Below are 15,936 nucleotides of genomic sequence, written 5' to 3' on the forward strand. Positions count from 1 at the left end.
GCTCTTTCGGTGTCTTAACCTCAATAATCAGGAGGGTGTGGTAAAGGATTCTACCACTAGTATACCATGAGAAAGAAGAGTCATATGAGAAAATGAAAGCTCAATGATATGGTTACGTTAAGATAGTTCTCACACAATGTATATGGATATAAATGAAAGCTCAAAGTATGAATCAATGAAACAAAAACAACTTTAAAGCTCAATAATGGTTGTATACTCAGTATTAAGCTCAATGATAACTCATGGATCACTTCTAATTTGAATTTGATTGAGCCATTTTATTTTATACAATTAATCATTTGGGCAATAAACTAAAAATAAAAAAATTTATTAAATTGTATTTGTTACTAAGAGTGGATCCATAACCCTAACTAATTTAATTTTATAGTTTTGCTCAAATTAAATTGCATATATTTAAAATTTATTTTCATTGTTTTAGATAAAATTAAATATTTTCTCTGTAGATCGACCTCGGACTCTTATACTTGGGAGTAAATTAACATTTTTTAGCCGTATCAAGTTTTGGCACTGTTGCCGGGGAAAGGTGTTTATTTTATTTTTTTACTTTTTTTGTAAATTTTCATGTACCTTCCTTTTTTTAAATTCTATTCTATCTACAAAATCTTTCAGAATTTCAGTTTTGCCCCAAAGATCTTTGCTTCAGGCCCATTCTTCTCATAATTGCAGTTTGACCACAAATTATAGAAAAATTTTTAATAGGTCTCTTGCCAAAATTTCCCATAATACTCAAACTTGGACCTACAACTTGAACTTCTTTTGACCATATTTAGACTTTTTTGGACCTTATTTGGACTCAATAAAAAGGACATTGACTTTAAAAATTACTACGAAGGCCCATTAATTTGAATTAATCACTTAATTGGTTGGTAATTTTTAAAATTTGAAAAAACGAAAATGAGTCTACACTTTGAGATAATTATTTCTTTTCTTTCTTTCTTTTTTTATTTCTGTAATTTAATTTACGCATTTATTTTATTTTTCTATTTGGCATTTACTTTGTTTATATGTTTGGTTTATCGCCTATTTAGTTATTTTAATTTCAGTTAATTAATTTTCAGTTTATTTATTTTTATTTTACATTTTTTTGTACATTTATCTTGTTTATTTAATTTTCATTTTGTTTTTAATTTGTGTAATTTTCATTTTTTTACGTTATTCATTTGTTTGTGTATCACCTTTACAACATAATTTCACACACACACGTCATCATCATCCTTGCATGAGACGTTGGTCTCGAACTTCAAGTGGCAGGTTAATTCGTATATCTCAATCACCGTCACCAATCATAGACGAGATCCAACACGAAAACATTTTGGGCCAACTTAATCCTCCAATTGATCAGGGAGACAATCAATCTCAACATGATCAAAATCAACCAAGAACTTTAAGAGACTACATGAATCCAACGAGAATCGAAGCACCGTCGTGTATAGTATTTCCTCCAAAAGCATATTGATTCAACTTAAAACTCGGTATTATCCAACTTTTACCAACATTTCATGGTTTAAAATATGAGAATTCATGCTTGCATCTAAGAGATTTTGAAGAAGTGTTACACACATACACAAACCAAAATTGTAGCATGAATGTAATTAGATTAAAATATTTCCTTTTTCATTAAAAGATAAAGCTAAAACTTAGGTACAAAACCTTAGATATGGATCAATAAAATCTTGGAATAACATTCAAGAACAATTTTTTTTAAAATTATTTCCACCTTATAAAACCAATTCTTTTAAAAGGAAAATCACTTCTTTCACTAAAAAAAAATAGAGAAACATTATACCAATGTTGGGATAGATTTAAAGAATTGCTTAACATATGTCCACACCATGGTTTTGAAACTTGGCGATTGGTCACTTATTTCTACGAGGGCTTAACACCACAAAGTAGACAAGTTGTAGAAATGGTGTAATGGTGAATTTAGAGATAAAAATCCTGAAGATGCACTAGCTTAACTTGACCAATTAATTGAAAATGCACAACATTGGGATACTGTTGGAGCTTTTGAATTGACAAATAAATCACAACCATCTCTATCAAGTGGAGGAATCCATAACCTAAGGGAAGATCATGATTTACAAGTAAAATTTGCATCCCTAGTTAGAAAGGTTGAAGCTTTGGAGAGTAAAAAGAGGGATCACGTAAAATCTGTTCAAAAAATTGCATGTGATGTTTATAGTTCTAATGATCATTTCACTCAAGATTGTCCCACTCTGCCTGCACTTAAAGAATGTTTGCATGATCAAGCTAATGCCATTAACACTTTTAATAAGTCAAATATTTATTCTCAAACTTATAATTCTGGTTAGAGAAATCATCCAAATTTTAGTTTGAGGATAATACCACCTCCACAAAATTTCCAAAATGCTTAGCCTTATGCACCTTATGTTCCACCACCATGAAAAAATTTGGAAGATATAATGCATTCATTCATTAGGAAGCAAGATGCTATGAACAATCAAATTGCACAAACCTTTTATTATTTGAAAGATACTCTTGCTAAAATCACTTATGCACTCACAATTGAAGGAAAAGCAAAACTTCCAGCTCAACCACAACCAAATCCTAAGATTCAACAAAATTTACCCATAGATCAAGTCAAGTCAGTTATAACTCTTTGTGGTGGTAAGGTTATTGATAAACCTGTTTCTAAACCATGTGAAGATAAAGACAATGAAAATTCAAAGGGTAAGGAAGGGCTTAATAAACTTACAACTAGTGAAGAAATAATTATTGTTCCATTTGAACCACCATTTCTGTATGCATTGAATAAACTAAGGAAATCAAACAACTCTTCTGAAATTTATGAAATCTTTAAGCAATTGAAAGTTAACATTCCTCTATTAGATGCAATCAAGCAGGTACCTTCATATTCTAAATTTTTAAAGGACTTATGCACAGTCAAGAGGAAATTAACGGTAAAAAAAAGTGCTTTCATGGCTGAACAGGTAAGTACCATTTTGTCTACTACTAATAAGTTGAAATACAAAGATTCTGGTTGTCCTACTATTTCTTGTATTATTGGAGATCACAAAATTGAGCATTTATTGTTGGATCTTGGTGTTAGTGTTAATTTGCTTCCATATTTAGTCTATCTTCAACTTAATCTAAGTGAGTTAAAATCAACTTCAACTACACTTTTGCTTGCCAACAGATCAATTAAAGTACTAAAAGGAATATTGGAAGATATTTTTGTACAAGTTGATAAATTCATATACCTTGTAGATTTTATTGTCTTAGAAATTGAACCTGTTTTGAATAATTATAAACCAATTCCTTTAATTTTGGGTCGACTATTTTTAGCAACTGTTAATGCTTTGATTAATTATAGGAATGGTTTAATATATTTGTTGTTTGGAAATATGACTCTGGAATTGAATGTTTTTAACATGTGCAGGCAACCTAATGAAGAAAATGAGAATAAAGATGAGATTGATGAATAAAAGGAATTGCTTGAATCTTGTATAGAAGAGAATATTCAAAAAGGGAATTTTTCTAAACTTAGCGATATTTGTTTGGTAAATTCAATTGAATCAAATAAGTAACTTGAACATGATACTTCTAATATAAATTTGTTGTTTGATTCTTATCAGACTTTACAAAATGATTATGAGAAACCAAAATTTGAGGAGCTTAGAATCATTGAAAAGATTGAACAACAAGAAGCCCCTAAATTGGAATTGAAACCTTTGCTGGAGGGATTGAAGTATGCTTATCTTAGAGAAGAACAAACTTATCTTATTGTGATTTCTTCCATTCTAACAAGTGACCAAGAAGGTAAGTTACTATCTGTTCTTAAAAAGCATAAAAACGCAATTGGATGGACTTTAAATGATATTAAAGATATTAATCCTTTAATTTGTACACATAGAATCAATTTGAAAGAAAATGCTAAAACATGTCAATAACCTCAAAGAAGATTAAACCCACACATGAAAGAAGTAGTAAAGACATAAAATCCTTAATTTGCTTAATACGAGAATTATCTACCCTATCTCTAATAGTAAATGGGTAAGTCATACACAAGTAGTGTCTAAAAAATTTGGAATCACTATTGTTAAAAATGAAAATGGTTAATTAATTCCAACACGAATTACATCTAGTTGGCGCATGTGCATTGATTATAGAAAGTTAAATGAAGCCACTATAAAATATCATTTTCCATTACTATTTCTTGACCAAATCTCATAAAGAGTAGCTGGACATCCCTACTATTGCTTTTTAGATGGATGTTCAAGTTATTATCAAATTCTTATAGCACTTGAAGACCAAGAAAGAACCACATTTACATATCCCTTTGGAACAATTGCATTTAAAAAGAATGTCATTTGGACTTTATAATGCTCTTGCAAAATTTCAAAGATGTATGCTAAGTATTTTCAATGATATGGTTGAACATTGTTTAGATGTCTTTATGGATAATTTGACTGTGTTTGTGAATTCTTTTGATGTTTGCCTTAATAATTTGGAAAAAAATTTAAAAAGATGTGTTGAAAAAGAACTCATGTTGAATTGGGAAAAATGCCATTACGTGATTACTTCTGGAATTGTTTTGGGTCATGTTGTATCTGTTAAATGAATTTAAGTCGACAAAGTAAAAATTGAAGTCATATCTAAATTGCCATTATAAAAAATAGTTAAAGATGTGCAATCCTTTTTAAGACATGCAAGATTTTATAGGAGGTTTACAAAAAACTTTAGTGCCATATCTAAACCACTTTGTAACCTCTTATTAAAAGATGCACTATTTGAATGGATTGATGATTGTCAAAAATCTTTTGAGAAAATAATTTGTCTTTTAACATCTGCACCCATTATGCAATCTCCTAATTGGTCTTTGCCTTTTGAATTAATTTGCGATGCAAGTGATTTTGTTGTTGGTGTTGTTTTAAGACAAAGAATGGATGGTAAGCCGTTTATGATTTATTATACGAGTAAGACTTTGGATAGTACTCAAATGAATTATTCGACAACTGAAAAAGAATTACTTAATTTGGTGTTTGCATTGAACAAATTTCGTTCATTTTTGCTTGGTTTTAAAACTGTTGTTTTTACTGACCACATTGCTGTGAGATATTTGATGACTAAACAGGATGTCAAACCAAGACTAATTCGTTGGATTTTGTTATTTCAAGAATTTGACCTCACCATCAAAGATAAAAAGGATGCCGAAAATGTTGTTGCTGATCATTTATCAAGACTAATATCTAAATTCTGCACTGACATAACACCCATCAATGACTCCTTCCCGGATGAATTTTTATTTTCTGTTACCCCAATGCCATAGTATGTTAACATTGTTAATTTCCTTGTTACAGGTAAAATGCTTTTGCAATGGAATACTCAAGAGAAAAAGAAATTCTTTGTTGAAGTAAAGAAATTTTACTGGGATGATCCTTACTTGTTCAAATATTACCTTGATCAAATCTTCCGACATTGTATTCCTGATAATGAGGTAAGTAGTGTCATTAATTTTTGTCATTCTGAAACATATGGTGTGACACTTTTCTTTAAGAAAAACTATAGCTAAAATTTTGCAGTGTAGATTTTATTGGCCTACCATATTCAAAGACACATATCAATTTTGCAAAACTTTAAAAAATTGTCAAAAATTGGGATCAATTACTAAAAGAACACATGATGCCCTTAAATCCCAAACTTGAGATTGAGATATCGACTGTTGGGGAATTGATTTCATGGGTCCGTTTCCACCATATTTTGGATTTGTGTACATATTAGTTGCAGTTGATTATGTCTCAAAATGGATTGAAGCAATTTCTTGTCGAAATAATGATAGCAAAATTGTGGTTAAATTTTTAAGAGAAAACATTTTAAGTCGATTTGGAATCCTTTGAGCTATTATCAATGATAGAGGTAAGCATTTTTGTAATAAGTCATTTGAGTCTTTAATGAAAAAAATATGAATCTCTAATGAAAAAAATATGAAATTACACATGAAGTTGCTATCTTTTATCATCCTCAAACAAATGGTCAAGTTGAATTAGCATATAAGGAGATAAAACAAATTTTAGAAAAGACAGTTAACCCAAACCACAAAGATTTGTCTCTTTGACTGACTAATGCACTATGAGCCTACCGTACTGCATTTAAGACGTCTTTAGGAATGTCACCCTATCGGCTAGTTTATGGTAAACCTTGTGACTTACCTGTTGAACTTGAGCATAAATTATTTTGGGCTATTAAATCTTTTAATTCAAATTTCGATGATGTTGGTGATGTCAGAAAATTGCAATTGAATGAACTTGAGAAATTAAGGAATGATGCATATGAAAATTCAAGAATTATTAAGAGAAGACCAAAATTTTTTCATGATAAAAGAATTTTTTGGAAAACATTTGAGATTGGTCAAAAAGTGTAGCTTTATAATTCTCGTCTTCATTTGTTTCTAGTAAAGTTAAAGTCAAAATGGAGTGGCCCATTTGTTGTAGAAAAATGTATATCCATATAGGACTGTAGAAACTAAGAATCCAAAGAACAATGTCACATTTAAAGTTAATGGATAAAGATTAAAACCATATCAGGAATACCAACCACGTGAAGAAAACACCGAAAACAATTTGAGTGACCCACCAAATCTTGATTAAGTTTTTAATTAGTGATTTAACTTTTCATTGTTACTTTACCGTTTGAATGGTTTGACTATCTTGAATGATACGTGTTATCATGTTTCTTGCTTAAGTGTGTTTGATAATTGTGTTTTTTTCATCATAGTACATCATGAGCACCTCAATAAAGAAGATTATATTCACACATCTTAAAAACTTATTGCAAGTGAAATTTCACCTGAGAGGCTTGATACAAAGTTGTAAATCACATCCAATTTGGAATCTGCAACCATCAACATTAGTGTCCTACGTTTAGGATTTAGAAATACAACTCAGAGAAATAGAGGGTGGTATATATGACTTCCTATTAGAGCTTGAAGTTCACTCAATAAGAGGACGAATTGAGTCCATTTTCCTTTTTACATTGTGTGCTTTCTTTTTGTTGTTCACTTTCACATTTGATTTGATTCTTTTCATTTTGGCATGTTTTGATTTATTTTCTCGTATAAATGGCGGATAACGGTAGTCCATGACTTCTTAAGTCGGTATCCTCAGCTTCCCACAATAACTGAGACCCCAAAATTAGTTGTGGAAGAAATACAACATAAATTGCATAAGCGTTTTCCTTCTCTCCTTCAAAATGCCCTCAAGAAAATTTACAAAGCTCGTTGTGAACGATTGTGTTTATTAATGGTCAATGGAATTTCGGTTAATATTTGTTGGTTAATTGAAGCAAAGGTCTGATTAGCTAGTGAGTTTCTTGATCCATTTATTTCTTACATGCCTGGTTTTGGTAAAAGCACATTTGCTAAAAAAAGGAGAGCTAAAAGCTTGGCTTAGAATGTCATAACTGTGTAAGACGTAGTTGCAAATGAGAAATTTGTAAATCTTTAGGAATGATCTCTAATAATCGAGAAGATAGAATTAAGTTCGTTAAAGATGACCTGAGTAAAGAATCATTGGATAATATCTTACGATCTCTTGAGACGCATCGAAGCGGACATGTGCAATATGAGATTCATAGGTTATGATGACTATTACAAAAAGAAAGCGCACAGTTTAGTCTTAGGAATCTAACTCAGAAAGACCATATTTGCCAGTTTATAAGAAAATTGGATGGGAATTCGATCCTTGACTCACAGAGGACGTTCAAGCCGTTATCGGACGTAAAACCAGAGGAAGATGTGAGCTACAATCACAACTACCAGTAAATATCCTTTTTATTTTGTTGTTCTTTTATCATTTGTATTATTGCGTTTAGTAGTGTGATTTTGTATTTAATCAATTTTTTCACTATTTGCTTTTCTTTTATTGTTTGCTTTTGAATTATTGAGACTTGAGCTTTACGCGTCATTTGAAAAATACGGCAACCCATTTATAGTTGTTTCTCATTTTGTTTGTCACTAAGATCTTTAAATATGAGCTCTTTTTCCAAACACTCATAACTTGTTTTTGAAGATTATTCCAATGGCAACATATTCGAGTAGACAATTCAAAAATATTTGTTTGCTTTTCGGATTTCATTATGGAAAATACAAGGAATTCGTTCAAGCAGTTGTAGATCTTGGTCGTGTCATAGGTAAGAGGAAACTACACCTTGTATATAGAGGAGGTGATCGCGGGTTATCAAAATTTGTCTCAGAAGCTATTTTTATTAAAGGAAACTAGGTGCTAGGTATCATTCTACAAGCCCTAAAACCTTTGAGATGCATGTCCGACCTACCAATTGGAGAAAAGTTAGTTGTCTCAAATATGCAATAGCGAATATCGGAGATGTTAAATCATGCTGACGCTTTCATTTTCTTGCCAGGAGATCTTGCAACTTTAGAGGCACTGATTACATTTGCATCTTGGGCCTATTTGAACATCCATAAAAAAAACCCATCGGTTTGCTAAATGTTAATAATTTTTATGATGGCTTGCTCACATTCATTAATCATGCAATTAAGAATAATTTTATTCCAGTCTCCGTGAAAAAAACTCTTTGTTTGTGCTTCTACTGCTAATGAGTTACTTGATCTTTTACAAGCTTACAAACCATAGCCATATCCTACGACCTTAGCATTGGAATGTTGACTAATGATGGTAACCCTAGCCTTAGTAAGAAGTACAAGTTGGACTTAACTCTTTAGTTGTAATTATCTTCTTGGAGCGATTAGGTAATGTCTTCTAAACTCTACTTCTTTCCTTTAAGCTATTGAGGAGAATGTCTTGTTCTAGTTGGGAGGTGGGGAATAGTTGACAGTTGTGGAATATCTCAAATCCTAGTAATGTTTTATGTCGAAGATGGCTGAGTATGGGTGTAGTGACTCTAGAAATGTATCTTCTATTACTTGTTCAGGTGTGATTTTTCTTATTTCTTATTTTATTATTTATGTTTTCTTTATCTTTTTTGCCTTTTTGCATGCATATCTTTAAATCATGAATAATGTTTTGATTAGGTTGGGGGAGGAGATAGTTGGCATAAATTATAAATAGGTGTGTTTATTTATTATTTAAAAAAAAACCCAGAAAAGCCAAAAACAAGATTTTTTTTCTAGGATGGATGTGTAAAGTGTTACGACTTTTGAGATGCATCCTAATAGTTTCGTTGTATTATATTTGCATTTTAAAATTCATAATAAGTTGTTTTTGTTCCATTTTCTTTGAATTACTCAAATTTGTGAACTCTCCATTTGGTTATTAAGTCATTTTGTTGTTTACTCATTTAACAGGTATTATTAAATCATTCTTTACACACACACACACTATGACCCATACTAGTGGGTTTTAAGTTAAAAATTTTGCAGCATTTAGTTCTTTTGATTTATTATGGATAATATCTAAGGTAGTAGAAAGTGTATTTTGCAGCATTTAATTTTGTTATATGTAGAACCCGAGTAATTAAGTTAGAGGTGTCTCAACACCTAGTGCTCTAAGCCCAACTGGTCTGGGAGTAACTGGCCTAAAGCTGGGTACATGGGTTAAAAATATTTAAATAATCTATTACTTAAAGATAGAATTTCTAATGAGTTTTAGAACGAAAATGTTGTTTTCTTTTAATGAAGCCCCATAAGTATTGTGTTAATCACATAAGCACAAAAGAAGATTTATAATATTCTGAATAATGAGTGAATGACAAAGAGTTGGAAAAATTTGAGAGAGTTTATTTATTTGGTAGTTTAGAGGATAGATGCACAACTATTAAGTTGCATGTGAATTTTGTAAATCATAATTTAATATTACCCTTTAATTGCTAGGGGCTAGCAATAAGCTAGTTGAGGGGTGTGATTATTGTTAAAAATTGTATGTTTATTAAGGGGTAAAAATGTTATTTTGTGCTTAAAATATAATTTACATTTTTAATTATGTAACATATTATGAATTTCTAATTATTTTTCGAAATATTTGATTTTATGTATTTTGTGTATTTATTAGGTAAAAATAATAATTTCATACAATTTGAGGCTACAAACAAATGTATGGATGTCAAATTTAGATTCTAGAAGTTCGAGAAATTAGATCATTGTCGAGGAGGATTCGTGACTTTTGTTGTAAATTTATTAGTTTTTACCACGGTAAATGTAGTAATTGTGAAATTATAAGTTTTTACTATATTAGGTGTGGAATTGTTAGTGAAATGTGTTGGATGTACTTGAGTGAATTAAGTTAGGTTTATGTTTTGTTAATAGGACAAATATATGGTTAAGATGTAATTAACTTTATTTATTTGTGTGGTGTGAATTAATCATGTATTAATATAAATAGAGAGGGGGAGAACACACCTCTCTACACTTTTTCTTCTCTTCTTTCCCTTCAAATTCTTCTTCTCATCTCTCTTTGTAATATATTTTCAATAAATAAAACTAGTTTTATTTCCAATTTTCAAATACCTTTTTTTTAATTATGTATTTTTCAATTTTAATAATTCCTTTTATTTCAAATAGCTAAATATTAATAGTTAGGGGAAGGTGAAACTCTTAGTGAAAAAATATGATTTAAACAAATTTTATTTTTAATTATATAAATTAAATTATTTTCCATATAATTTTATCCATATTTTATATTTTGAAATTTTGATTTATTGTAGACAAACATGGGGTTTCGCACAATGAATTCTTAATATCTTAGTATAAAGTATGGTAAAATGGTATTTTGACTTATTGTAGATAAATTAAATTTTGGCACACTAAGTACTTAATCCATAATAAAATTATTGTGAAAATAATTATAATTTATACAATTAATCATTTGGGCAATAAACTAAAAATAAAAAGAATTTATTAAATTGTATTTGTTACTAAGAGTGGATCATAACCCTAACTAATTTAATTTTATAATTTTGCTCAAATTAAATTGCATATATTAAATTTTATTTTCATTGTTTTCGATAAACTTAAATAAACAAATTAAATATTTTCTCTGTGGACCGACTTTGGACTCACCGATCTATAGTATAACTAGCCACTTTTATACTTGAGAGTAAATTAAACATTTTTTAGTCGTATCAAAGTTCTAGGCCATTTTTATTGATGCCTTGGAACCTCGTGTTGCAATGTTCGAAACTTCATTATTTGACGCACAGGAAACCCTCGAAATTTTGAAAGAAAGGGTTGATAGTCTAAAGGGTGAGTCTATCAACTTTACAGTAGCCACCAAGGCCTCATCCAAGACTAAGCCAACACCGTTCGAGGGGAGTTTCGAGCATTCTATGATGAGTTGCTTAAAGTCATAGCTTTGTGTAAAATCGAGGCACATGCGATTCATTAAAAGGTGGAGGAAGTCTACTCTGATTGGGCCGGTTATACGGGTACACTCACATATAGTATTGCTTTCGCAAGCTCGAGTGATGCACACTAAATCAATGTGCCAAAGCCTGATACCTACGATGGAACTCAGAATAACATTATCGAGGACAACTTTTTCTTCAGGCTAGAATAGTACTTTGTTGCCGTTGGTTTGTAAGATGAGGCATTGAAAGTAAGCATGACACCTACATATCTTTAAGGTTACTTAACTATAGTGGCGATGGAAGCATAGAGAAATAGGCAAAGGCATCTACACTATAGACATGGGCAAATTTCAAGTGAAAACCCCAAAAATAATTTTCCGTAAGCAATGCCGAAAAAGGGCAAGAGTGTGTTTATGTTGCCTCGAGCAAACGAGTGGCATCTAAGATTACATTAACGAGTTCGTTAACCTTATGCTTGAGATTAGCCTCCTAGCGGTAAGAGCAGGCAAAACAAATCAGATAGAAAGAAAAAAGCACCCCGACCTCGAAGCCCATAATTTATATACAACAGCCCACGTAAAGTACGCAGCCGTTGAAAAAGAAATCGTTTAAAACTCAATACCCTTGCTGCTCAGCTCAAGGGCAACTCTACATTGCCAGCAAAGGAACCCTGATCTATTATGGGTTCCCTTTAACATTTTGGCGCTCTGAAGAGCCAACCGCTAACAGCTGTTCCAGCAAAGGAATGGCTCATATACGTAAGTGCATCCATTAATAGCCAAATTGTTCGTGCGCTGCTAGACACAAGAACAACACACAACTTTGTATCGAAAGATGAGGCCAATTGTTAAGGCCTCAAGGTAACTAAGGAAAAAGGCACCATGAAAGTGGTAATCTCACTTGCCAAGCCCATTATGGGCACCGTACAAAGTTATATATGTAATGCTTCGAACGTGGAGTGGAACGCTCAATTTCTCCATCGCGCCCATGGATGACTTCAAGATAGTCCTTGGCATGGAATTCTTCAATCAAATCCATGCCTTTCCATTGCTAGCCATAAACTATCTAAGAATTTTCAACAAAAGGAAGGCATGCACTATTCCTGTGGAGTGCGTCAAGTCCAAAAAGAAGATGCTCTCGGCAATGCAATTTAAGAATCCTTTCAAGAAAGAACCATGTTTCTTAGGCTCTATCCAGGAGCTTAATGAAGTGGAAGATTTTGGAAATGCTCCAAACTAAGTCCTTCAATAAGTACAAGTTATCCTCGATTTGTTTAAGGATGTTATGCCTTCCAAGCTTTTGAAGAAGCTCCCACTTAAACAAGAGATAGATCACGAGATCAAGTTGGAACAAGGTGCCAAAACTCTAGCACTAGCTCCTAATTGTATGGCATCACTAGAACTCGAAGAGCCCCAAAAAACGCTTAGTGATTTGTTGGATGCTGCCTACATTTGCCCGTCTAAATCTTCATTCGATGCACCTATCTTATTAAAAAAAAGTAAGGATTGCTTTACGAATATGCATCGACTATAGAGTGCTAATAAGATCATTGTCAAGAACATGTAGCTGATTCCCTTGATAGCGGATTTTTTTGACCAACTTGGCGAAGTGCAATATTTCACCAAGCTTGACTTGCGCTTCAAGTACTATTAGGTTTGCGTCACCAAGGGAGATGAACTAAATACGAAATGTGTCACTAGGAACATATCTTTCAAATTCTTTGTTATATTGTTCGTCCTCACCAATGTACCAGCCACGTTTTGCACTCTTGTAAAATAAAGTCCTCCAACCGTTCCTCTACAACTTCGTTATGGTATACTTGGACAATATTGTGGTATGCGGCACTACAGCCAAGGAAGATGGCCAACATTTATGATAAGTTTTCCAAGTATTATGAAAGAATAAACTCTACCTCAAAATGAAAGAGTGCTCTTTTACTTAACGAGAAATATAGTTCCTAGTGTACAAAATAATAAACGATAAGCTATTGATGGAGAACTTTAAGATGAAGGTCATTCTCTAGTGGGAACCACCTATTCAACTAAGGCGACACCTTTGATAGATCTACAAATGAAGAATCTAACGTGTTATTGATCCAAAGAATGCAAGTATGCACTCGAAGATATGAAAAAGGCAATATCTAAGGAACTTGTCCTTGTTCTTCTGAACCACACGAAACCCTTCGAAGTTTAAACGAATGTTTTCAACTTCGCTATTGGTGGAGTCCTTATACTATACAAAAAAAGGAAATGATGGTCATCATCCATTGTTTGTGAGTGTAACAACACTACTTGCTTAATGGATACTTCACGATCGACGAAGAATGTATCAACGAACTATTTTTAAATGCAAAAGAAGTTGAACCCAAGCAAGCAAGGTAGCAAGATTTTCTTGTGGATTTTGATTATCGGCTCAAATACAAACTAGAAAAAGCCAATGTCATCATATATGCTCTAAGTCGCAAGGCACAATTGGAATTACTAAGCATGAGCTAGTCAAACTCCGACCTTCTCTAATGCATCAAAGAATACCTTCAACAATATTTTTAGCTAAATACCTCTTACAAAAAGTTCTTGAGGGTAAAATATGGTAGTTTTGATGAAAAGAAGGCAACCTCCTTACTGAAAGAGACTGGCCATTAGTGTTTCAGTAGGAAAACTTGTGAAGAGAAGTTATCAAGGAGTGCCATGACTTAAAATATGCTGGCCCCCCTAAAGTTGACTACACTAGTCCAAGCTTCATATTTTTAGCCATACATGTGACGTCATCGATGCATACTTGCGGATTTGTCTTATTTGCCAATAAGATAAAGTGGATCACTACCCTTTATCAGAATTATTAGAGCTTTTGCCACTCATGCCAAGGCCATGGGAAAGTGTATCCATATACTTCATTATAGCCTTGCCCAAGTCTAATAGGTACGGAAACATCATGGTAGTAGTCAATAACTACAACAAGTATGCGACCTTCATCACTATACCTGCTAATTGTAAAACTTATGAAGTCGCTCTTTTTTCATTGAGCACATCGTGAAGCTATGGGGAGTTTTGAAGAACATAGTGAATGATCAAGACCTTTAATCCACTAATTGCTTTTAGACAAGGCACTTCAAATTATTGGAAAACGAACTCAAGTTCTCAATGAGTTTCCACCCGCAAACTGATGAGTAGAACGAGTGCATCAATGGCCTTCACAAGATGTATTTAGGTATTACATGTGCACTAATAATCAAGATTGGGTGAAGCTACTAGACTTGGTCTAATTCTTGTACAACCTTCAATGGAGCAAAGCAACCAATAAAAGTCCATTCGAAATCATCATGGGATTTCAGCCATGATCCCTAACGCCATAGCCTCGACATATTAAGGAAAACGCCCTACGGCTTAAAAGCTCACTTAAGATAACATAAAGAAGTGGATTTTACGCGAGCTTATCTCGATAAAGCTGCAAGATATGAAAAAATATGCAAACACAACGAGACACCACATCAGGTATAAAAAAAGAGATCAAGTCATGATCAAGCTTCTAGGCCAAAAGTTTAAGACTTTGCGCAAAGTTTCTCAATTGTTTGACGTGTGGGCAACATTTTGTACCAGCTCCAACTTATGCCAAAACTCAAGATTCATCTGGTCTTCCATGTAAGCCTTCTTAAGCCATACCATGGAGATGTAGCTAACCTACGTCATAGTGAATCAAGACGTGCCCCCAGCAGCCGTTGTCGCAATGTTTAACAAAGATGTGGAGTACATTCATGCCGATCGAGTCATTTGAAGAAAAGGCATACCAGCTTACAATAAGTACTTGGTGAAGTGAAAATCCCCAATAGTGAAGTCAGTTGGAATGCGAAGAGAATCTATGGCAATTCGCGGAGCACATTCAAAGGTTCAAGCACGAAATTGCAACAAGGATGCCGTGAGCATAGGTGGAGAAAGTTGCAATAGGCCACCCCAAATTCCAACCCAAACACTCAAGATTCTAGGCACAAGAGCCTAAATCCAAGTCAATGTGTGCCCAATTCTAGAATTCTCCAATAAAACTTTAGCACGTCTCTCTTGTATATATCTAGAACCTTCCACACATGTGCATGCTTAGAAATATCTAGATTTTTGTAGCAAGTTACGCAAGTTGTATAGAATTCTCTAGAATTGGCAAGTCTCCCTTATAAGTAGGGCATGGCACTTGTCATTTTAGACGCATAACTCAACAAGCAACTCGAGCATACTTGTGAAGCTCTCAAGCTTTCTTTTATAAGCTCTTTCAGGTAATAAATTTTTGCTTTCATTATATTGCTCTCTCTTATTTCTATCTTTTTGTAAGCGTTTTTGTTATCTAATTTGAGGAGTTTGATAAATTTACCTAACGATTTTTGGTGCAGTTGTCTAAGTGCCTCATGGTTTTACTGCCAAAATTCTAATCCTGTTAGACATGGACACTTAAATAACTTTTTTCATACAACACTATTTTGGGCATTAAACTTTAATCGGAGAGTTTGAACTAAAATGATTTCCTATTTTCATGAACATTTTCAATAGTTAAATGATTAATACTTATATCGTTTTTCTTAGTAATCAATTAATTCTCAGAACATTTGAATAAGTGTTATCTTTAAGCTGGCAGTATGTGTTCTTTCTAGAT

The sequence above is a fragment of the Citrus clementina genome, unplaced genomic scaffold (genome assembly GCF_000493195.1).
Source record: "Citrus clementina cultivar Clemenules unplaced genomic scaffold, Citrus_clementina_v1.0 scaffold_2, whole genome shotgun sequence".
Lineage (NCBI taxonomy): Eukaryota > Viridiplantae > Streptophyta > Magnoliopsida > Sapindales > Rutaceae > Citrus > Citrus x clementina.